At 45.1% G+C, this 24,385-nt stretch overlaps 1 protein-coding gene across 2 annotated transcripts in view; it reads left to right on the top strand.

Annotated features, from left to right (window-relative positions):
* LOC103894108 (vascular endothelial growth factor receptor kdr-like) overlaps positions 1–24,385 on the top strand; it is a 143,358-nt gene that overhangs the window by 921 nt on the left and 118,052 nt on the right. The window lies entirely within an intron of this gene.

Below are 24,385 nucleotides of genomic sequence, written 5' to 3' on the forward strand. Positions count from 1 at the left end.
CGCGACGTGGGAGCGTGTCAGCCCGCAGGGGCTCATCTGAGGGCGAAAAGGCTTCGAAAGCAGGAGCTGCGGCGCGTCTGGGTGCGGGGAGGGCGCGTGGGCTCTCTTGCTTTCTTCGGGAGGGCCCAGGGCTGGTGGCGGAGCTGCGTGGGCGCAGACACGGCGGGCAAACGCCCACCTGCGCGTTGATGTCTCAATTCTTGGTCGCGCGGTGTTTCTCCGCTGCCTTCCCCTTCTCAGCCCAGGTGCTAGGGTTAGGTTCCCCGTTCTCCGGCACTCATTTTACCCGCCTGCAAACGCGCTCTCCCCCCTGGAGTTACTCCCGATTTTCGCCGATATCAGAAAAGCCAAGAGGCAGGTTAATGAGATTTAGAAGAGCTTTTCCATCTGCCATATGACTTTTCATTATCTCGTTAAGCATAAGGATTTCGCTGGATTACCATGCTATTCATTCACGACACCGCAAATTGTGTAAGGGAGATGGTCTGTTATTTACTGGGGAATTTGCTCTGACAGTAATGATGATTTTTTTTTTTTGGATAGTGAAGGTATTTCACAGCACAGGACTGTTGCTTCTTTTCCATATTATAATCTTTTTGTAGTTTAATATCAAGAGGATAGCTTCTGGAAACACTGTGAAGCATCACTGTCCTTGATTTTCTTGGATTCATTCGGGGATTTAATGTATTCCTTCTGCAGAAAGGAATTGATTGGCAAGCACAAGCCCCAGTGAATTTCACATAGCCCCTACAGTCCCTTCCCCACAGTTACCTATAGCTACGCCTGAGATTGTGCTCCAAAGGGCTTGTCCAGCTTTTCCCGAAAAAGCTGAAGCAGCAAACCTTACAGGTAAAAGGGAGCCCCTCCACCACAGAAACCCTAGCCACCCACGGTAGCAGTGCCAAAGTTAACCCCAGAGAAGGCAGTCCCGCACCACGCCGGACACCAGTACCCACACCTTGAGTTGCACCTGGCGCGGCATAGGAAGCTCATGCAGCCCTCGGAGAATTCCCGTAATGTGCTCCATCTGGCTGACACGTGTGCGAGCAGCCAGCTGCACGCTACGTTAGTTTTAACGTCTGAATAGACTGGAAAAGTTGCCCGTAGAAGGCATATTACCAGAAATCCAGTGTGATTTTCACAAAGGCATAAATCACCACAGACTTCCGTGGATCAGAGAGAGATAATAACAAGTATTTGGCAGAAGGGAGGAAGCGCATCTTGCCACAAGTGTTCCCGAGGCTCCAGGATGAAGTGGAGCGTAGTGCGACTGTGACTGAGGAGGTGGGTGAAAAGGCTAGCTAGAGACGCTACCCACATTTCAGGGCTGACTTGGGTCCTTACTCACCAGGTTACTTTCCTAACAATTTTGGTCCTAATAACTTTGGAAGTTGGTCCAGATTCACTTTCCCACCAGTGCCGGGCACAGCGGAGGCAGAGAGAGGGCAATGTCCACATCCTGCGGCAAAGAAAGGAAGGCAGGCACATCGCTAACGATCCCTGTAGGCAAAGGCTGATGATGGATGTGGAAGCAGCATTATGGATGTCAGACCTTTGTCCATCATTAGGAAAAGATAATATGTTAGCATGGTCTCTGTGTGCCCTAATTAGGCTGGAAGCCAAACTGAAACAGGGTCAGGAAGTCGGAGGATTCTGGACAGCGCTGACGTTCCTGAGGTGTTAACTCCTCAGTCACCCTTCCCTCAAAGTTCATCTCCAGCAATGAACTCAGTGAAACTTTGTTTGACCTCCCAAGGCACAGGAGGCACAGATCTATCACAGATCTGCAGGCTGCAGGTTAAACCTTCTCTGGGATCTTTGTGGTCAAAATTGGGCGGAGTTGCGCTGAAGAGGCTGACTCTGATTCAAATCCAAACGATTTCATCTGCAATGCAGACAGAAGATTTTACGACTGTGAAAGACACTCAGTACCTGAGGTGCTGAGCGAGGGCAGTGCAGCTGCCCAGCCGAGGGATACCTCCCCGCTCAGGCCTTCGCAGGTGCCCAAGCGAAAGGAAGCTTTCTCAGCCTGTACCAAACCTTAGCGAAGGAGTCTGAGTGCCCTCTCCCTCTGTATCAATAGCTGATTGCAACCGCTGTGTCATTATCTTCCGCATGCTGCTCAGCAGCTTGCCAAGGCTGCCTAGGTGTGCCATGGGTGCCAGAGGACAGAAGTTATTAGACATAGCCATTAAATTCATCCAGATCAAAGGATGGTCTCCTTTAGAGAACTCCTAACTTATTTGGCGCTGTCAGTCTTTGTGGATGTTTAGGAGGGGGAAGAGACCGTGCAAACATCATCCCAGTAATTTCCTGCCTTATTATAAAACACGGCTTCAAAATATTTTATGCATCTTTAAATTTCCTAAGGCAGTTCTACAAGTATCATTAAATTTCCACTTTCTTTTTGCTTATTGCACAGCTTATGTTCAACTCCTTAGAGAACTAGTTAGGGTCTTTCTGCTCAAAACTTCTCCTGTGGTAATTACTGTGCAGATGCCAACAGCTGGCACATGGTTTAGGTATGGAGTGGGTTGGTTAAAAACCAGCCCTCTAAAAAACAATCTGCGAAGAATTTTTTACACTAGCAACACCTTATGTCTTGCATGAAAAATTTAGTATCTTTTACCCCCTGACATTGTCATCAAAAAGTTTTTAATACATGAGCAATCCAAATAACTTTTCAGGTATTGGAATAAACTCAGTCACTTCGGTGATTTAATACTGGAAAACTAACAAGATTCAAGAATAAAAATTAGGTCCTGCCTGATTCCTTTGAAATTAAAGCAAGTTCGACATTGAAAATTTTCTTGTTTCATTTTGCAACCTCTTCTACAAATAGACTATACTAGGATGGGCAACTTAGCTTGCTAACATACACATTTCAAATACGCCACGTATCAGTAGCTAAGTCAAAAGCTTCAGGAGCTCGGACTCCTCCTGGTTTGCCGACTAGGATGCTCACTGCGTATAGCCGGGAAGGCTGCGGGCTCAGTCGTGCACTGTTGCAATGTCAGAGGCGTGGAGGGTATGCTTTTGCCTTTCTCTGAGGCAGTCAGCGCTGAAAAGTTGAGGATTGGATAGCTGACAGTATGGGCTGGTGATCGGTTCTAGTAAACCAAAAATGTGTCTCTTAATTGGTGTTATTCCTAAACATTTGCTTTACTGTGGGAAAATGTTATAAAAAGCAGAGAAGGCTTTTTTAAGATTGTGATATATGAGCCTCCTGCCTGAAGCTGCCACATTCAAAACCAACTGGAAATCTCTTTACACGAATTCATCTATTTAAGGCAAGGAAAAAAATGGGAAGTATTTCTGAATACTCCCTGAACTTCTAAAAAACAGTATTGTACCCAAAAGGATACTGAGAATACAAACCAGATTGTTTGTTGAAGGTTTCTGTTATAAGAACTTACCATATTTTCTTTAAGAATTAAAAACCAAGTAATTATCTGCACACATTTCCCCATTGGTCTGCTAATACATATGAATCTAAATGAGAACAACGAGGTACATTTGAGTTATCGCTGTCCTTTCATACATTCTCGGAATTGTTCATTTTATGATGAAGTATCTGTACAAAGCAATAGCTCGATCTACTTCCATTTGAAGTAATATATCAAGTTGGGCTGAATATTTAATATCCATGTTGTTGGTAGGTTTATGTACAAGGGCAAAAGGTTTCCAGCCACCACAGGAGATTTTTTAGGTACAGTCAGTGGTAGGTGGCCCCTGTTTTTTGTAAGCTTGTCTTCCAAATTGCCAGCACAGTTTGAAGTAGGGTGAAAATCTGCCCTATGCCGTATACATTCAGCGATGAAACACATCTTTTGCTTCCAAAGACATTTGCAAGTATATGCAGCAAGGGTCACTTGATCATCAGCAAAGGACAGGATGAACAAAGAAGCTGCTTTCAGTTTACATTGCAAAACAGTTCTGGGGGCAGCAACAGCAACCTGCATTTTTTAAAACTACACAGGAAATTTCCAGGAGGCAGCGTTTGACTTTCACAGTGAGTATGAGAAGGACACTGAAGCTCAGCCCTACCGAAGTTCACATGCTTAGGGTGATATTTCCTCTGATCAGCCTTGCTCCACTTTTCCTTTTTTCTCTAAACCAGCCTGATGTCACTGGAATGGGAATTACGAGTGGAAGTCATTAAAAGATGTTTGGAATATCTAAACAACGGCTAGGAACACAACAGATCTGTCCGCAGTGTTTTCCTTCAGAAACCAGCTCAGATGACTGACAGGGCACAAAGGCCTCTGAGTGCTGATCAAGACATTCCTGTTCCTCCAGTCCTCACCTTCGGACAGAGCATCTAACTGGACTCAGTCACAATGACCAAAAAAAATTGGCCACCTAAATGAGCTGGCATAAAATGTGTGTAATAGAGAACTGAGCTCCTCACCAAGTTAGGCACTTCTTTAATTTTTCTTTCTAAGGCCACAGAGAAAATATTAGAAGCTGCCAAAACCAACCAGCCAAGGTTATTATCTGGAAATGGCATTTAATATAAGCGCATGCTTGAAGCTTGCCCCAGGGAGCAGAACTTTAGCAGCAGAGAGCTTGCAATCATCAGGAGCAAGGCAAGATTAGAACAAATCATGTGAAGCAAGGTTTTCTGTGTGACCTTAGAGACTTGTCCATGAGCCACTTCCTCAAGTGGGGAAGGAGGAAGGTTCAGAGAAGGTAGGGAGTCTGATCTCACGAGGCTGCGATGAGCAAAACTGATGGCTGCCCATTTTGTGCAAATTCCTCACGGCCCAAGTGCTGAACACGCTTGTGCGGGGAACCCCAGCTCACCCCAAGCCAGGTATTAGCATAAATTCAGAACTGAACTAGGCAAATCTTGCGACTGCTTTTACAAGCTGATCATATCTCCTGCATTCGCCAATAACTAGAATACAAAACAGGAAAGGATCTCTTGGATCGAGTCCAGTCCCCCCGCTTCACAGAGCTGAATCTGGTGTGATGGTGCTTTTCTTCGCTGTAGCTGAGACAGGGCTTGCAGCACATGCGGCCATCGCTGGCATTACGCTGAGTGACTTGTCTCAGCTCTGTGCTTTCAAAGGCTTTGGAAATGTAAGCAGTGAATTCACATACTAAGGGCAGCTGAGCTACTGCCCTGTGCAAATGTTGTTAACTTTTGTATTAGGCTGTTACTAACAGTGTAATACAGCTATGCACTCGGAGAGTGAGTAAGTCTGTGGGCTGCTTTATGAGGCAGTCCAATACCCTCATCTCCAAGTCCTTGGATTAGTCTGTCTTTACAGCACATATTTTTTGTCCTCACTACATCCTATATCCCTCTCCTGCTCTCCCCCCCTTTCCTGGATGTCTCCTAAACTCCCCTCAGGGCTCAGGATTCCTTGAATTTTTACATTAGAAAAAGCCAAGAGGAATTTCTCAGCCTTTCCATAACAGGAATCTGCACAGTCTCTCTTCCCTGTACCAAAATGAATTTTGCCTATAAAATTGTGCCCGCTGCAGAGATTTTGGCAAGCCAAAGTGGGGTTGCCTGAGACCTGCAGCTGAATCTCTTGCTTTCTGCAAGCAGATGCACTAAGTCTTCCTGCTGCACTGAATTTTACAAGAAGCAATTTTTGCAAGCCTTCCCCCCCAATATCTAGAAATGCAGAAGGAGTCACAGCTAGTGCGTGGTGTGCGTGTAACCAGTGTTCGGGGCTTTTGTGGTGGCTCTAAGCAGTAAAGCTTTTAGCACTGAGGAGTCCTTGACGTTACCGAGCAAGATGGAAAGAACCTCGTCTAATCTGTTGAATGATGGAAAGGCTGAACAAGCCAGTTTTCCTTTGTGCCCTGCAGGGAATGGCAAAAGCATATGGTCCCCAAGATTTCAAATTCAGCCAAAAACTAAACGCAGGCCCAGAATGTAAAGGAAATATAGGGACCAGCCTTCTATTTTCAGATTACTTGCCTTTGTCTTCTGCATTTCCACATAGGTTTCCTTAGATCTTCCTGTGTTTTTCTGAACTGTGGGAACGTGATTGCCAAGGAAGTAGAGAGGCGAGTTTTCAGCCCTGCTGGGATTGTTCTTGATTTGAGGGTCAAGGAAGCTTGACCTAGTCATTACCTGTTCCATTTTTTACAAAATCTCCATGAATCTAAAACACCTCAGCCAAAATGTTTGCTTCCTTAGAGCCCGCAGCTCAGAAGTTGCACACCTTAAATTCTTCCTTACAATACACTAAGGTCAGTTTGCAGGAAAAGCACCAACCACCATGGGGCTACTTTGCCTATTCCTCTATAGCTGTGAGTAAAATGGGACCGCTCGTAGGGATACTCCACACAAATACACAGAAGCAGCTATTCTGTAAGGCATTCATCCTGTTCGCCATTGACGCATATCTCATTAACTGAAATCAGTGCTGAATACAATAATTCAGGAGTTAAAGCTCCTCCCTGTGCCTAGAAGCCTGCAGCAGGTGATGTGAGCACGGGGCCTCCCAGAATCCCAGTTCTCATCCTCAGTTCCCTCACAGCTACTGAGAAGGGCTCGCTTTGGCCCTTTGTAGCCATAGGGATCATCCCCGAAAGCTGATACTGAGCCTGGACTTCCCCAGCTTTTGGGCTGGGTTGCGCAGGGGTCGGTGTTTCAGACCTTTAATGTACAGATGCCTACTACGGCGTGTCCTCCAGGAGCCGTAAAATGTGTTTTCCCCTCTGCTTCTTCACTTGTTCTTCCAGCTGCCTGAAGCCGGCTCCCTGAGGGGCCGTAACACTGCCCACGCAGTAGCATTTGGAAACCCTTCTTGTGGGCAATCCTAATTACAATACGCCTTCATACAGGAAATGGCTGTTGGAAGAGATTGCCCAGAACCTTGAACAGGAAGGCGTATGCGACTGCGTTTGAAAGGAGGGAAGTAAAGCACTGCGGATTATCAGTTGCAAACCTCAAGGTCTCTGTCTTTCCTTGCAGAAAAATAAATCCCACAGGTGCCGTGTTGTCCAGCGCTGGGTCCCTAGGTACATCCCCCACCTCCACTTTGGGAAGGGTACCCACCCCATTCACTGCCGCTTCGCTCCGGAATTAATACTATCATTGCAATTTGCAAAGATAAGGGAAAGGACTTCATGAGCATCCACTACTTAAAAGCACAAGTATTACTTTGCTCCTTAACCCATGAGGAATATCAGAGGAAATAATAATGCAGCACCCAGGTGTGGGGAGAAATGCTTTTCCCAGATCGCTTTCTGGATGTACATGAGGCAAGGAAGTCGTATCAGCTCTTGCCGCATGACACAGCAGGACAGAGCTAAACAGCAAATTTGGCTAGTTAAAAGGGTTTTGTACTGTTACAATTAAAGGGTGATTCAAGTGAATCTAAACAATGATGTCACCCTGAGAACCTTTTAAACACAATTTAAGCTATTAAATGGTGTGAAGCAGAGAGAATCGGCTAACCTTTTGGCCTGCCACATTTTTTTCTCTACAAATGGATGATGTCTGGATTATTCTCATTTCATGTTCATGCACTTGGGACAAGCTTTGCTCTCAGTTACACAGGTTTAAAGCTGTAGCTTGGCTGAAGACAATAGCCTGTCTTTGAATTTGCCTTTGTGTGACCGGGAACATTTATTTTATTATGGTTGTTTATATATTTTGTGGTAGAATCTGAGTGAGAAAAGAACTGACCGAAAGCTGCTTTCTCACTGCATGCTTTATAAAGGTAGAGATTTTACTGATCTTGCTGGAAAATCCTGATTTGTCTTGGATGTAAAAATTCACTGTGAGAAAGCAGAGTAACCTGCTTACTTTCCTATGATGGAGGGAAGCCAGTCTGTGGCCCCTGCACCGAGACTGCAGCAACATCCAGTCGTGTGAGGCAGCACAACAACCCCTACTGCTATTCCTGAATGCTCCAGTGTACGCTCTCACTTCACATTTATTTTGGCTTTAAAGATCCCATTCTGCTAAGCCGCTTGGAGGCTCTCATGCTTAAAACAACTTTCCTTCAGTCTTGGCAAATCTTCTATTGAGTAAGGATGGAGCAACAGCTAAGGCAAGAGAAGAGGGTTTGGCCCTACAGGAATTACCAGAGAGAGTAATTAATCCCCAGAATCCTACGTCAGCATGAACCGAGCGGGGCACGCAATGGGGAGGGTTTCCCTGGGGCAGAGCTGGGAATCCTCTGGCTGTGATCTCAATGCAGTTGGCCCATCTCACTTTGAAAGAGCCGTGTGTTTCTCACAGCTCATCATCCCACTCAGCGATGACTTTTCGAAATACAGTGGTACCATGGGTCTCTGGGAAAGTAAGGCCCAGTTGTTACCGTGAAGCCGCTAATGATCCCGTTAGTTTTATTACTTAATCCACTGATACATCAGATTCTGACTTTGTCCAGAAAGGAGATGAAGATAAACCAAGTCTTCAGTGTGATGTATTTATAGGCTTGGAATTGCTGCGGGGTTTCTAGGCTGTGCTCCCACTTGGTGGCTTTCCCACCAAGTCCAATAAACATGAGTAGCTTCATTCTCTGGGTCAGTTTGGGCAATATCACCCTGCCCCAGTGAAAGAAAAGTGCAGGTGAAAACAAAAGACCCAGTGTGACACGACTCCTGGGACGAAGGAACTGTCTGGGCAAGGTGAATTCAGGAAGGCAGCAAGCTGCTGAGCGGGGTATGTCGAAGGTTCCCCCCATCTGGCTCCAGACAGTATCGTACACTGCGATCCCCATCAGGAAGTTTTGTCATTACATTTGAAGGAGGGTGTACACAAAGCTGATTTCTTCTTCTCGGTATTGTGGAGGCATGGGATTATTTGGGGATACTGTCTGATCTACAGACTGTTCAACCGGAAAAGACCCGTAGAGTTGGTTATTTATATGCTATGGCTTGTATCAGAAGAGCATTGTTAGACTAGGAAAAGGAGCTAGAAAGACCCCTAAAAGAAATTTGGGGTTTCACAATATATTAATTGGACTGTGATCTTTATACCAAGGATAAAAATACTTGGTATAAATTAGCCATGTACTTTGCCTTTTTTTATTGTTGTCTATTTTGCATTTGAAAATTAATGTTCAAACCTACATGGTGAAATGCCATTATTAATTTAATTTAATAAATCATGAAGTAGTGTGCCGCCTTCTGGTTACTGAAGTTGATCTCTGTTGAATTTTGTGCATAACTGTGTTTTTTATATTGTTATTAACTTTAAATTACTAACCTTCTTTTCCTAATGTACTATCCAGCATGTCAGAGCTGGTATACAATATCATCTAGGGCAGGCAGCCACAAACAGGCACTACGACATCCCACAAGTCTACAAGCACCGACTAATGCTCCCAAGAGAAAGGCTCTCCTTTTCCCCTCCCAAGAGTACGTGCACAATTTGTTTTAACATTCTTCACGACAGTATCTTCAGCTTTCGGGAGAGTTTCTGGCAGAAGGACAAAAGAAGAGGAAAGGAGACAAGTTTTGTCTGGGTTTAAATCTCAGTTTTCATTTGCCAAACCTGTCGTGCACTTTTGAGAAAATCAGGGCAGTAACGATGAAAATTCTGTGCTCAAAGTGGGATCAGTGGAAAAGCTAAAAGTGAGCTAGTTTTGATTTCCATGAAGCAGTTTGCATAGCTGCCGTTCAAGGCCATTTGCTCTTCCACTGTACAATACCACAGTATCACCGTACTTTAAAACATTCATGTAGACTTTTAATTGCTGCAGGGATTTGTGTCTGGCATCGAGCAATGCAACTTTGACATTCTGCCTCTCTGCCTACCTATGCCTGCGACGTCCCTCAGTCTGACCACTTGACCTAAAAATTTTGGTCTCAACATCTTCCTGATTTAACTGAAATTTTTATATAAAAATCTTGTTTTCAAGATAGTTTACATTAAAAAGATAAAGGTGTCTTTCAGAAACAGGCAGCTATCGCTTGGGAAAACAGGAATCATCATTGTAAGATAAATGACTGGGTAGAATCAGTTTGGCCAGACATATGAGACACAAAGCTGACAGCATGCATCTCTCACCAGCATAAATCGGATCCATCCGTAAACAACTAGTTGGTCCAGGGTCCACAGGTACCTCGGGCAGCTCGCATTGCCCGTGCACTACTGCAGAATGTCCTTTAGGCGCTGGTTTGCTGCATAAAAAAAGCCACTAAAGATTTTCTCCTTGTGCAGAGGGGGGATAGAGGGATGTGCATTCAAATAGCAACGGTGCTGTCACTACCCCTTCTCCTCAGGTGGCTGCTGCTTCTTTCCTGGGTCACACCTAGTGCGACCACACTTTGTAACTGATAAGGTGGAAATCACCTTATCGATGAACTAGCCCTTTTCCTGAAGAAAAGGCCAAGTGTAATCTTTAACCCAGAGTCCAGTGCTTGACAATCTGTATGAGGGAAATACTGAAGGCTTTATTCTATGGCTCTGGGATTGCTATTACAGGTTCTAGACATTTCTGATATGGTGGTTAAACTCTTTCTATGCATTTCTTTTGCATCCTTAGAGCAGCAATGATAGTTAATATTGACATCATTAAAGCCGTCACCATTATGGTTCAGGATAAACACTTCACCTTGATGAATCAGGTAGCTAATGCTTTGCCGGGCCATTATTTTGGGCTGCTGATTCTTTAATTCCTAGACGGACCAATATATCTGGTCTTGTCTGGTGTCACCATACGCAGTCTCCTTAAATTTAGAGCTAGGCTAACCAGACTTAAAAAGAGACAGTAAAAGGGGTTAAAGAGCATCATTAGGAAAGCCCAGAACAGCCTAATTCCTTTAGTCATCTTTCCTGTTTTAAAATCTTTCTGCTTATCTCGGTTCTGGTCTTGACATCTGCTGGTAGTGAAAGCAAAGCAGCGACACTTGGGCGTGGTGGGATGTAAGGAGGGTATCTCATACGCTGATCTTCTTGCAGTGTATACGATAAAGGAATCGAGAGGAATTCTCAGCGTACGCAGGGCAAAGGTCTCTCTCGTGTGCTCTTTCATTTAACGGTCGAAGTGATGTCCTTTAGTGTGTATTGTACTGCTAGCCTTTGAAAGGCTGCCTTTTTGTTTTGATTCTATATTGTTCTAAGTTAAATAGTAGGAAAAGAGAAATCTCTGCCACCATAACATTCTCTTATAGGTCTATTCATTATAGATCCCAAGAGGAAACTGAGAGTTCCCCTGGACAATGGTCTGATATACAAACGAGCATACATTAACTTTCTGTGGTTGTATAGTTCATTTTGGCTGCATTTCCTTTACATTCTCAGGAACATGGATTCAGGCATAATTAGGTTTGATGTCTTCCTCTGCCTTGAACTGCTGGCTTGTTAGACATACTGCACGTCAAGCAGCCTCTCTGCAGCAGGGGCCTGAAGTGGAAATGCTTCAGGCAGACGTGGTGGTGCACTGAGGGGTGCTTTTGGAGCGAGTGGGAGGGCCAGGAGCAGAGGAGACCAGGCCAGGTCTGCGGGGTTTCGGCTGAACTTGGGTGGGGGATGCTGGGACAGCTGCTGACCAGATGCCATGCTCCAAACCAACAACGATGTCAGGTGGGTTGGACATAAGAGCCATGATGTTTAAGTAACTCAACTTTGGTCCCCTGTCCTTTGACAAATACCTTAGGGAGCTCACTTGGGGAACATTTGCAATGGCTTTGGCAGCACTAACTCCAGAACAGGGGCTGCAGCAGGGTACGATACAGGAACACCCGGAATCTCTGGATGGGAAATGGCTGATGCAATTACAGATGTGTTCACTGCACGAATTAGCGTGGACACTTTGCTCAGGGCCACAGCCCAGTTGCTGCCTGAACTGCACCCTTCAGTTTGTAGGTACCCAGTCAGACCTCTAGCGCTTTGGGCACTTTGGCATTGCATTCCTCTCTGCAGCACAGGTATGTTTTCTGCTTTTGTGCCTCTGCTCTTCTTCTGTAAATCACGAGATCAGCACTTCCCTTCCTCCCTGGAGGGATGGGGTGATAAATGTTTTGAAGAGAAAAAGCAGCTCAGGAGCTGCAGGAGACTTGCTTCATCTTTCACTTCCATCACCGGAGAAAAAGCCATTTGAAGCTACAAAGATACTGAAGCATTTAAGGCTGTAAGGATTAGGACTGGGATACCATGATAGGCTTGGCCTGAACTGTCAGAAATGAATCTCTCTCCTGTCCTCCAGACAGACTCCTATAGAATTTGAGTTTGGCTGTTGCTCTTTTGCACTGACATGTCGTGCTCTCACTTACTTTGCATGGGAACAGAGCCAAGCAGATGAAAAAGATTAGAGACTAGATCAATCATTGTTACCCTGCCTTCTGTAAACAGCTTCACACAGTCTGAAGAGTGTGACGCCTGCTTCTGAAATGCTGCCTGTCCCATCCAAAAGGTGTGTCGAACACACCACTCCCTGCTAATGCTGGCTTGCAGAGCCTGCTCACGTGTCCTGGGTACCACCAGGTGCATGGCAGTGATGCACAGGGCTTGCAAGGCTACAGGTTTTCTTGAATTTCTTTTAATGCGGTACCTCCCTCAGCCTCTTGGCCCACACATATGCGGTAGGTTGCTGGTTTCCTCGGAGGAATAATGAAGCGCAAACACACACACACGCATGCATAGGTGCAAATGGATGCAGCGTCACTCCAATTGCAACTATATTCCAAAAAGCCTCTTGGTTTTCATTCTGACTGTGTCTTCTGGCACGGAGAAATTTGCAAAGCTAATTTTCAGCTCCCGTCTAATGGATTCCCCTGCTGAGTGTCTGTTACAGTTAAAGGATTCCAGATTGAGAGTTTGTTCTTGTCTCCCCTGTGCACATCTATGTTGGAGGTACTTCTTGGAGAGCTGGTTAATGAGCCTGGAGTGCGACTGAGTGTTTGTGCTGACGTTCAGGAGGAGTTTCCCCTCCTCCTTGGAGGAAGGTAGCCCTCACACCCTTATAGCCCATTTGTTTTCTTACTGCTTTCAGCCCAGTAGAAATAATGGGCTAGAAATTAGAAATACCTAATTCTAGGTATCAGACTGCGCAAGGGAATACTGGATTTATCAAAGTTGAGACGCAAAAGGAGAAATCCCCTTCGCTAAGAGGTCGCTTGTTCTGCAACTTTGCACGCTTTTTGGGAGGAGGAAAGAGCTGCAGTTGAGCAGCATGCAGCAAGGGTTCAAAATAAACTGTTGCACTCTATCCCCTCCTTGCCCCATGTGCTTGCCCCGCTGGCCACCCTCAGAGGAGAGGGCACTGCCGTCCACACCAGATATTCACTAGTGCCAGCTCCTTCTAGCTCCTGTGGAAACTGAAGACAGCCTTTCCCTGGAAGATCCTGCAGCTCAGCACAGAACTGGGAGCCAATTTACTTGAGCTCTAATTCCTGCCGCGCTGCAGGCTTCCTGTATGACCTTAAGTAAGATACTTATCTTATCTGTCTTCAGTTTCCAGCAGTATATAATAGCAATTACTTACCAACCTCACAAACACATTGCAAGGTTAAATCCCTTTGTAAGCCATCTCGCAACTAATCTTGGAAATGCAGACTGTTGTTATTATTATTAATATTGCCATTTTGGCACTGTCTCAGCCATGGATGTTTTGCTATGACATCTGCACCTACCCAAACCTACAGCTAAGGTTTAAGTATCAGTTTCCACAAAAGATTTTCTCATTTTTGGGCACAGTGTATTGGATCTTCACCCCCAAAGGCCCTTCAAGGATGGGCATAGCCATGCAGAAAACAAAAGATGCATGGGACACACACATACAAACAAGGCAACCCATTTCACGCATCTTCTCTTCTCATACCTGGATACCAAACCTCTAATGCTTATTTTAATATTTGTTCAGATTTTGTCTTGAGGAAGGGTGGGAAGAAGGACAAAAAGAGACATTGTTCCTCTTTGGAAAGCGTTTTGTTTTTCCCAAGCAGCTGACCAGGCAGATCTTTAAGTATTTACTTTAAGTACACATTTCTCTCTCCAGCAGGTATAAAGACCTCTCTGCTGGGGCATCTTGGTAGGACAGAAGCCAACAGGACAAAAGGAGCCCAGGTGGGGTCAGTGTTGGACCTGGGCACTGTGTAGGGTTAGGGTTAGGGTCAGGGTTGGGGTTAGGATTAGGGTTAGGAGAGAGAAGCACACAGCCTGAGTGTGAGTGGGGTTGCGAAGGGGCTGCCAAAGGAAGAAGGGGGCTGCAAGTCTCTGAGAATGAACTGAGCAGGAGGCAGCGGAGACACAAGCCCATAGTGCAGAAAGACGCCCCAGGAACCAAAGCGTCTCACTGAAGCTCTGTGTGGTGGTTTCTGGAGGGTGAGGGAGGTATCAAGGTGTGCTGGCCAGTCAGGGTTGGTTAGGATTAGGGTTAGGAGAGAGAAGCACACAGCCTGAGTGTGAGTGGGGTTGCGAAGGGGCTGCCAAAGGAAGAAGGGGGCTGCAAGTCTCTGAGAATGAACTGAGCAGGAGGCAGCGGAGACACAAGCCCATAGTGCAGAAAGACGCCCCAGGAACCAAAGCGTCTCACTGAAGCTCTGTGTGGTGGTTTCTGGAGGGTGAGGGAGGTATCAAGGTGTGCTGGCCATGCCCAGCTGGTGAGGGAGAAGCCTGCCTCGCAGAATGACTGGCACAGGCACCTCTCACTGCGGAAAGACCAGGGACCGGATGGCTTTATGGATGATGGTTGTCGTGAATTCCTCACTTACCCTGGAACAAAGTACGTTTGTGAAGCCAGCCCGGAAAGGCTACTGAACACTTAGCACTCATTCAGCCACTGCTTTGGATATAAGTGACCAATAATCTGGCTCTTTTCACGTGTAGTTAAACCATCTAAAAAAGATCAAATTATTGAAGAGGCAGAAAGTTGATCTTTACCTCCAGGCTAAGCTAGAATTACAATTGCTTAATCTCTTACCAGGCAGTTTCTCTCACTTAAAAGGGAACAGCATAAATGAGTTTTCACTGGAATATGCTATCCTGGCATTTTAATTAAGATGAAAATATATAGGTAATACAAAATACCTGGGCATTATCAGTTTTCATGGCTATTATTTTTTTTGTCAGCTGGGGCAATCCATTTGCTGTATGAACTGCAGTGCTAAGGGTACGGTATCTTTGTGCTCAAGAGCAACATATTCCCAAGCATGTTGTCTTTGGCATGGCTAATATTTTATCTGCCAGAGCCAACGTTAATGAAAAATTCCTGAAAAATTCCACATTTCAACACAGCAACACTCTGATGGGAATAACAATCTCTTCTGACCTCGTTCAAAAGCAGATATTGGGCAGGATACAAAATAGGGAGGTATTCCTGAACCCCCCTACCCAGGACTTTGGGTACTTTGTGCGAAGTTTGTGATGCTTGCCTGCCTTTATAAGTGATACCGACACTGTCAGGTTGTGCAGTTCCCGTAGTACCTGCATCCAAAATCAGCATTTCTCAGAGTAGACATGCATGCAGTCAGAAACACTGGGTTGGTGAAACTAAGAACTGTCTTCTAGTTTTGTTGCACAACAGTCTCACCTCTTTCAAACAGTCAGAGTGATGCAGCAACTTTATAATGAGAACACGTCTGTATAGAAGTGGGTTTCCCCTTCTGGGACAATGCTGGTGAAGTCATGAGCCTTTTTGACATGGGGGGTAGGAATATTTGTCATCCATTACAGTCAACATTAGCCCAGATGATTTGTAATATAGGGGCTCATCTCCTCATTGTCTCATCAGACAGTCTGGAAAAGTAAGGCCGAGCAAATAAAGCTGTGAAATAAAAGCCCAGTCATGAGTAAGGTGGCCTTAAATCACTGACTGCAAAGTGACAGTGCAGGGAAGCGGAAGGGACTAGTTTACTTTGATTTGCATGAATTTAATTCACACAGCAGGTCGATTCCCATAGGAGTTCAGAGTATCATGTACTTTTGTTGTAAGCAGGATAGTACTAGAGGTTAACTGGCATATGGGCTGTGCCACAATGAAATCGCTGCCTTGAACAAGAGAAGAGCCACCCTGAATTTCCCCTTCAGTCCCTTCACCTGAGCCTTGCACAGCCAGACCGTCCTTCCTGCTCTGAAAGGCTTCTGGTCAAGGCAGTCCCTGTGATGTGGGCAGGACAGGCAAGCCAGAGCTGTGGGAATTGTGGAAGATCCCAACGTGGGAAAGAGAGGCCATTCTCAGGAGACCTTGCAACAAAGCTCAGAGAGGCGTGCTGGATTTATTCACGTAAGGTCACCCAGTAAGGGGAGAAATAAGTGAGCTTGTCAACAAGCAAGGAAAAACCCATGTATACAGCCTCTCCACACACTGTCCTACAACTGAAACCTTTGTGTTACATACACACTTTGTGGACCAGAACACAGAGGGCAAAGGAAAATCAAGACTTACAACTAACAGGCATGCAAAGTCAGCTTATTACCCACACACATCCACACCTGACAAAAGGCAGGGCAAGCAGCGTAATTTATTCCCCCCCTGTTGTCAGAGTCCGTGATAACATCTACTATCAACAACTGTGTGTCATGCCCTAGAGACAGGAGAAAGCCTGACAGTACACAGATAAGAGCAGGTGCTAATTTGATGCCGTAGTCCAGCACATAGACACAATGCTGTGTAAATGCTCCAGTTTCAGCCCCTGGAAGGCCCTCTCTTGCCAAGTTCTCCCCTCCTTTGGAGACTTTTTAAATGGCAGTCGCTCAGTCGGCAGTGAGAGCACGCTGTGTTCCTCTGGTGTAGACAAGATCTTTGATGTGCTCACGCTCTGAGCTGCTACCTTTATTTCAGTTTTAAAGGGCATGCAAAGGGAGGGACAGGTTCTTGCCAATCACAGACTTGCCTAAATATTTATCTCCGCTAAAAACAGTTTCGTGTCTGGATTTAGCCCAGGGTTGATTCTGATGAGAGACATCAAACACAATACACATGAATCAGGGACAGCACATCTGGCATTGCCTGTGTGCTGTAGGAATATAAATAAAAAAGCCAGTAAACTCCAGCTGGTGAGCTATTTGTACTGCAACAAGGCTGTCAGCTTTCTAATATCACCACCCAGTGAGAAGAGGGTGCCATGAATCACTTGGGGCTGCTCTGTGGTCCCCCGTTGGCATGTGTCTTTCTTTTTGCATGGGAGGACTCAAAAGCGAAGGATCATAAACACTTTTTTGAAAATGATTTGCAAGAGTGCCGAAAAGAGTGGTGGGCCAAGCCAGCAGCGCTGCCAATATTTAGAACACGATGATATTTTATTTTTGGAAGTATCTGATACAAATGTTCTTTTCCTGGAAAGGTTCCTTCTCCTGCCTGCCTCCTCCGCCTCCCTCAGACTGCTGGTGCCAATATTTCTGTTGCAACTTCCTTGCTCCCAGCCGTTTCCTACTATAGATTTCCCTCCCCTCTCTCCTGGAGCTGATGGCCCAGGTTGCACGCTGCATTGTTCTGCTGGCCTGGAAGGAGGCAAATGTCAGCGCCTGATTCAGCTGCCTACGCGGAGGCACCCAGTGCTGCTCGGGATGTCCGCGGGTAACCCTGCAGGCTTCTAGCTCATGCTATGGAAGGGCACAAGCATCGCAGAGATGCCCGGTACCTGCCAGCCCTGGGAGGATGTCTCAGATAGAGATGTGAGCCCCTGGTCGTCTTCTTTATAGCGTGAGCAGAACACGTTACAGTGCTGCAAGGCCTGGCGGGTGCAGGAAACGGCCAGAGCTCTGGACCCATGTGCATGGGGGCACTTAAGTACACGCCACGTCTCACTCCTTTCCATCCTCTCATCCAAGGGGAGCACTGCCCTCAGAATCGGTAGTGTCCATTACTGCCTTTTACTCCATCACTCCACAAACCGATAAGTATGACCTTTAGTTGGGCAAAATTTGGCATGGAAACATAAAGAGAACAGAAGCCTTGGAGCTGAGGGTTAAAAAAATTGCAATGCCCAAAGAGTCATTTTGATCACTTTAAACAAAATCATCATGCAGAGCAGCCATGGAGAAAGACTTACAACATTACTTCCCTGATTAGCCCAGGACACCAATTTTAGGTACTGTTAAAACCGCGGAGGTCAAATTTACTATGGAGGGCAAAGACCAGTGATTCATTTTTCCTTATTCTTTATAGTCACTTTTCACCTTGAAGAACAAAAGGGCCTAAAGTCAGAGAATGTTTGTTCTTGAGTCTTGCCAAAGCCTTTTTTTTTTTTTAATAAACCATCATTAAAATCTGGGCCCACTGCCTTGACAAAAGAAAAGAATATATTTGTGTATACTTAAGAGACGGGAAAGAGACTGTGCGCCAGGGCTAGTCACAGATAAAGGAATTCCGGACATTATTCCTTGTGCTCCTAGGGGTTGCGACATGGGATTTCCTTTCAAAGTGGTAAATAGCCCTACAGTTGTTGTACAAGAGGGTGGGGTGGTCACTGGTTTCTTTAAAATGGGGAGAAATGAAAGCATATTATGAGAAGACAGACAGGCTGGATACATGTGCACAATGAACCCCTGTGAATGGGGGCGAGGGGTGCAAATTCACCCCCACCCAAAGCACCAGCTCAAAGCTTTGCCCTCATAAGCGTCCCATGGCTTAGAGGTGCTACCAGCTGATCTCTGCTCTTTGAGGAACAGCTTGTGTCACAGCAAAAGAGATTTAACTCTTAAAGGGAGCCAAAATCTCGGGGCTTGTCAGCACCTTACGTGTTCCTCCTAGGTCTGCAGGAGATAGATGGAACTTGTGGGGAAACAGGTTTATCTTGGGGTGCCTCCTGATGTTTCCTGCCTTCTCTCAAAGCCAGACAGCCTCTCACTGCGCACTGTGGGACACTGGCTGCCCGTCCTGGCCTGGTATGAGAACAGAGAGGGTGGCGAGGGTGGGATACCATAGCTGTGAGCCTCAGGAGGAGCCTCACCATGTTTTGGAACAAAAATCAGACAGTCGAGGTCTTTTGTAACTGAAAGCACCTTTCTCTCTTTTGCTGAATCCCACACAGGATTGGGGTGAGCAGTCTTCTCTTTTAAGAAAACAGAAGAGCTAAAGCTGCAGATTTTATCCTGTTTGCATTTTAAATAGAAAAACATTCAACTTTGTACTTGGATGACTTTTTCTGTTGGACTTTGCATTAAGGACTCACCAAAGTGCACTGATTTTGCAGTGTCGGGTGAAGTCGGAAGGGGGGAGGAACGTGAATCGCTTGATGAGGGAGAAAAGAACATCAAGCTGATTTTATATTTGGCTCTGAATACAAAACGATTTCCTTTCCTCCCTCTTCCTGCGGCTGTCCTGGAGGGTCAGCAAAGACTGCAGATCCTAAGCCTCACAATTAAAGCAGGGCTTAATGAGAAGGGGAAAGAAGATTTGCATGTTACTGTTCTCCAAATCCTCAGGATTCAGGTCTTCAATAATGAATGTTCATTTAAGGAATCATCAGTGGAACAGATAAATTAGCATGTTGCAGAAGTTCGCAAATGGAAGGCTCCTACATGAGCCTTCTTACTGCCTTCTATTTTATTGCTAGATATCTGAATTACAACTCTATAATCCTTCTACTGTGTAACAGCACACCTGCAGCTTTATTTTCCCTTTAAACTACAATGAGATCTCATGTCAGTATAGGGAGGCACCTGATAACATTGCAAAATCCAGCTTGTAAACTTCATGCCAAGTGGGAATGTCTAAGAGGTTGAACTGCTGCTTCCAGTGCAAGAGTCAGTTTGGATCTGCTGCAAAGGATCTTGTTCCACTAGTGAATAAGATGCCCAGGAAGGGCTAGAGAGATTGAAGTCACAGCTGCATTCAGTCCCTACTGCAACTCGTTGGCTTAAGAGACTGTGTCAAGAGGGTCTAAGTCCATACAGGACACGTGGAAGATTCTAACCAAGTTCGGAACTGGAGACTTCAAAGAAAAAATGACACATTTTCCTTTTTTCTCTTTGACTCCTTCCTAACATCCCACATTTTTCTGAAAACGGTGGAAAAGAGAAAGTTCCCTTGTTCACTGCAGCAATAAAATAACACATCTTCTAAAATAACTGTATGGCTGGTCTAAGGAACAACCAAGACAGCTAAATGAATCATACCGAGAATTACTCATACATACGCATTTTCAAACAGTAAACAGGTCATGCTTAGCATTGTTAACTCGCAAGCATGCCAGGCTGTACGGTCCACATTGCCGATCGTGTATTTGAGGAGATCAGGAGAAAATCGGTTGGTGCACAGCAGTAAAACTGATCTGAATCAGGCCCTGGGATTGCGCTCAAACATTAGCACTTCTGCTGTGTGGGTATGGGGCTGTAGGGCGGTCACACAGCAGGAGAGTACCATCATGCCTGTATGAATCGGATCATGTTTTCTGAGCCCCGTAACAGACTACTGAATCATGCTTTTTTGACATCCTGGTGCAATCACATTAAATCTCTTCAGATGAACTATATTTTCATGGCCAAAAGCCAAACAAACAAAACTCTGAAAAATAAAGAAACAGAACCCTTTTAGAAGGATTTTAAAAAGCTAAACAGATCTAATACTTGGTTTAGGGACTTGTAATTTTAAAATAGCTCAAATAAATTAAGAATACCAAAACTGATCTGCTGTCCTTCTTCCCAGTGGTGGTATGAGCACATGAGATTTTCTGTCTCCTCACAGTGGAAACTGCCCCTTAATTATGGCACCATTGCCCAGTGTCATGATCTCTTTATCTTAGACTGCAAGGTGGAGTCAACCTGGGCTCGGAGGAGTATTCCCACTGGACAGACATTCGTATCAATCCAACAGCTCTTGTGAATAAGGTTTGCAGGATTGGTGCTTGACATACACCTCTTTTTACTCTCAAACAATGTTGGGGGGTTTTTTCTCCCAAAGCTGCTTACATCCTGTGACCTTGCAGTAAAGCCCAAATGAAATGCCTCACAATTTTCCTGAATACTATCTTTATTCTTATGGCTCCTGTATGAACCACTGCTATGCAGTTAATGCTGTGCAGTTGTTTCTACCCTAAGACCTTTTAGACAAGGGTTTACAATTTGGCATCTGAGTTCTCAGCCTGAAAATTCATCTTTGTTTTTGTACTCTCCCCAAGAGTCTGTTTTAAATGGATATAAACATTTCAATAGCTTAAGAGTGCAACAAAATGGTCAGCCTCCCTTTCCAGCTGGAAAACAAGCGTGTTTCTTTGAGTCAAAGCATTGCACATCGTTGGCTAGACTAGTGGCTGGTCTCATCTTGGCTTGGTCATGCAGATCCAGGCATCTGCGTAACCTTACGGCACATTCAGAAAAAAAATAAAAACCACCTTTACTTGACTGTGCAATACTTGCTTTTTCAATGTACCTGTTTCTTTGCAGTGGGTGTCGCTTACCCCTCTTCCCCTGATATATATCATGCACAAATACCACCATATTCAGCAAGAGACGCTAGGAACCTGTTGGTTTCCTTCAGCACGTGGAGAAATCCCTCAGTAACATAGTTCACATCTGCCAGACCAAAATTCATATGCCGTACTAAAAATTTTACTGACTAATCGAGGTAAGGGAGAACAGACCTCTGAAAGAAGCAAGGAAGGACCCCAGCAAATGCTTGCTCTACCTTGATAAGCTGTTTGCTTATTCTGCGGTGTCTCAGATCTGGATTTCATTACTGGGATTAGTTCTCTGAAATCTTAGTGCAGCAAATCAAGGCTGTATGTGTGGATTCAGGATGGGAAGGAACCTTATTAATTGTCTGCATGCATTTGCATTATTCTTTCATCTCCCACCTTGGTACTTTTCTCCTCCTGAATCCAAATGGTGACATTTTTCTTTCTTGGTGACATAAAGTTTTCACTTTGCTTTCATTCAGTGCTCACTTAACTGTCATGATTCCCTTTGCTCTTAGTCATTTTCATATAGTTCTGTATTTCTTACCAGGGCTTCTGATACTCTGCAAGAGATAGTCAGGAGAGAGCTCCAAAACCAGGAGCTGCTTTCCTCATTTAATTACTTTTAGAGTCACATTTGTTGATTTTGTTAACTATCCAGCACAAGAACTAATTTTATTGTTCAAGGGGCAACTCCACGTTTTGTCTGTCTATAGGAACTGCAATAAACTCTTGGGCTGAAGAGGTGGGATTTTTAGGAAAAGAAAACAGTGGTGTGCTCGTTTCTGCTCTGTTTGAAATCAATAGTAAAAATGGAACCAGTTGGGGGTTTTATAACAAAACAGCTTTTCATTAGAAAATTACGCTGTGGCAAAATTCTGTGTAGAAAGTGGCTGGGTTAGATGCAATTTTCCAGGAAAGGTTCTCCAGCCAGGATGGTGTTTCTGGTCACAACGCAACGATGCCATGACCTTGTCATTGAGATGCATGCGTAGGATGCTGGAGACACCACATTCCTTGGTGGAATCAAGCCTCTGAATCTGTGTCTCCCACTACCGGGGGCTGCCCTAAATATCTGGCTATTTTTAGATGAGTCTTGTTCTGTTGCTGCTTTTCATAATAAGAAAAACCTTTGAAGGATTTTTGTTTTATCCCTATGCACAACGGGAATTAAAATAAATAAATAGATCTTAAATATTTAGACATGAAGAGAGAAGAATTTCCTGCCCAGCTTTTGCTAAGCGGCGTAGGTGGCTTTAATGCAAACCGGGTCTGCTCCTTGGTACCTGGCAATGTTTTCTTTTCTTGGAAGTGACTGCAGTAAAGCACCTTTAAAAGCAGGATCCCACAAAGCAAACTGCTGTTTCCAAGGTCACTGTGCAATCATCTCCCCCGTGCCATAGTTTTTGCAGACGATGAACTGATCTGCTGCAACCTAACCAACCCGTTAGAGAAGGAATTGCTCTAGCTAAGGAGCTGCAGCAGGATGGAGGATACAGCCAGCACCAGGGCAGCAAGGCGAAGGAGTCCTTTAAGTGTCTGACCCCCCGCAAAGCCCCTCAAAGTAAACCCAAAAGTCAGGATCTGGCACTAAAGAAGCAAGTTTAGCTCTGGGCATCACACCTGGTGTGTCACCCACCTGCTGCCCCTCCTCTGGGCTTGCGGGAGGCTGCGCCTGGACACCAGCAACTGCTTTTCCTCCGAACCTTCAGAGGTCAAGTGAGCTAATCTGGAAACCTGCAGGGGATAGAAAAAGGGACTTTTGTCAACAGGCAGCCATGCTATGTAGACTTGATAAATATGTGCAGTGCTAATTCGAAGCAGATTCCTGCTTTGCCACGAGCAGAATTCCTCCAAACCCTGCCATCAAAAACATTATGTCAGAGCTGCGGAGAAGCCTAACAAACAGGGGAGAAGTAGGGGTCATGTCAGGGTAACAGTGCGGTGGAAGCTGTAAGGAAGTGATTGAAGCCCTGTTCCACGGCCTGATGGAGTTTGTCATTAAGAAGGATTTCGCAAATGATTTGCAGCCAGTTCCCTGGGTCCGATTGGTACTTTCCAGCTTAATGCAAACCAGTGAGGAAACCAGCTTCCAGACCTAGTTAGGCCAAACTACCCAGGGAGGTTGCAGGCAAGAGATAACATAACATCACCTGGGGCTGCGGAAGCGTAACTGAAACTGCGATTGGTTTTTAAGGAGATCGTTAGGTTCTCTCTCCCCATCTCCAGCAAACAGCTTTTATCTTGTCTCCCAAAATAGCAACCTCCCATCCTTCAAAACAAACCAAAAAAAAGGAAAACCTCTTGAGACAGGCACACAGACAAAGCCGACAGAAGTGGAACAGAGCTGATCAAAAACAGATTCCAGCATCAAGTCCAAAGTCAGTTTCAGCCCATTTCTTCTTAATGGGTAAACTTAAGAAACTGAGAAAACAAAGTAATTACCTACCAAGCAGATTTTACTGACACTAAGCATTTACATGTTTCTGACACATATGATCCCTGTGATTTGATCAAATCCATCTCTGTTTAGTGTGGCGCGTCAATTGAGTTGATCTCGGGAGGCTCTGGCTCATTTGCTTCTGGATTTATAGCTCAAGGAGAAATGATAAAACAATGCTAACTGGGGTGGGCTTTTGCACAGACAAACCGACAGAAGTGGAACAGAGCTGATCAAAAACAGATTCCAGCATCAAGTCCAAAGTCAGTTTCAGCCCATTTCTTCTTAATGGGTAAACTTAAGAAACTGAGAAAACAAAGTAATTACCTACCAAGCAGATTTTACTGACACTAAGCATTTACATGTTTCTGACACATATGATCCCTGTGATTTGATCAAATCCATCTCTGTTTAGTGTGGCGCGTCAATTGAGTTGATCTCGGGAGGCTCTGTCAAGTCCAAAGTCAGTTTCAGCCCATTTCTTCTTAATGGGTAAACTTAAGAAACTGAGAAAACAAAGTAATTACCTACCAAGCAGATTTTACTGACACTAAGCATTTACATGTTTCTGACACATATGATCCCTGTGATTTGATCAAATCCATCTCTGTTTAGTGTGGCGCGTCAATTGAGTTGATCTCGGGAGGCTCTGGCTCATTTGCTTCTGGATTTATAGCTCAAGGA

The sequence above is a fragment of the Aptenodytes forsteri genome, unplaced genomic scaffold (genome assembly GCF_000699145.1).
Source record: "Aptenodytes forsteri isolate BGI_AS27 unplaced genomic scaffold, ASM69914v1 Scaffold191, whole genome shotgun sequence".
Lineage (NCBI taxonomy): Eukaryota > Metazoa > Chordata > Aves > Sphenisciformes > Spheniscidae > Aptenodytes > Aptenodytes forsteri.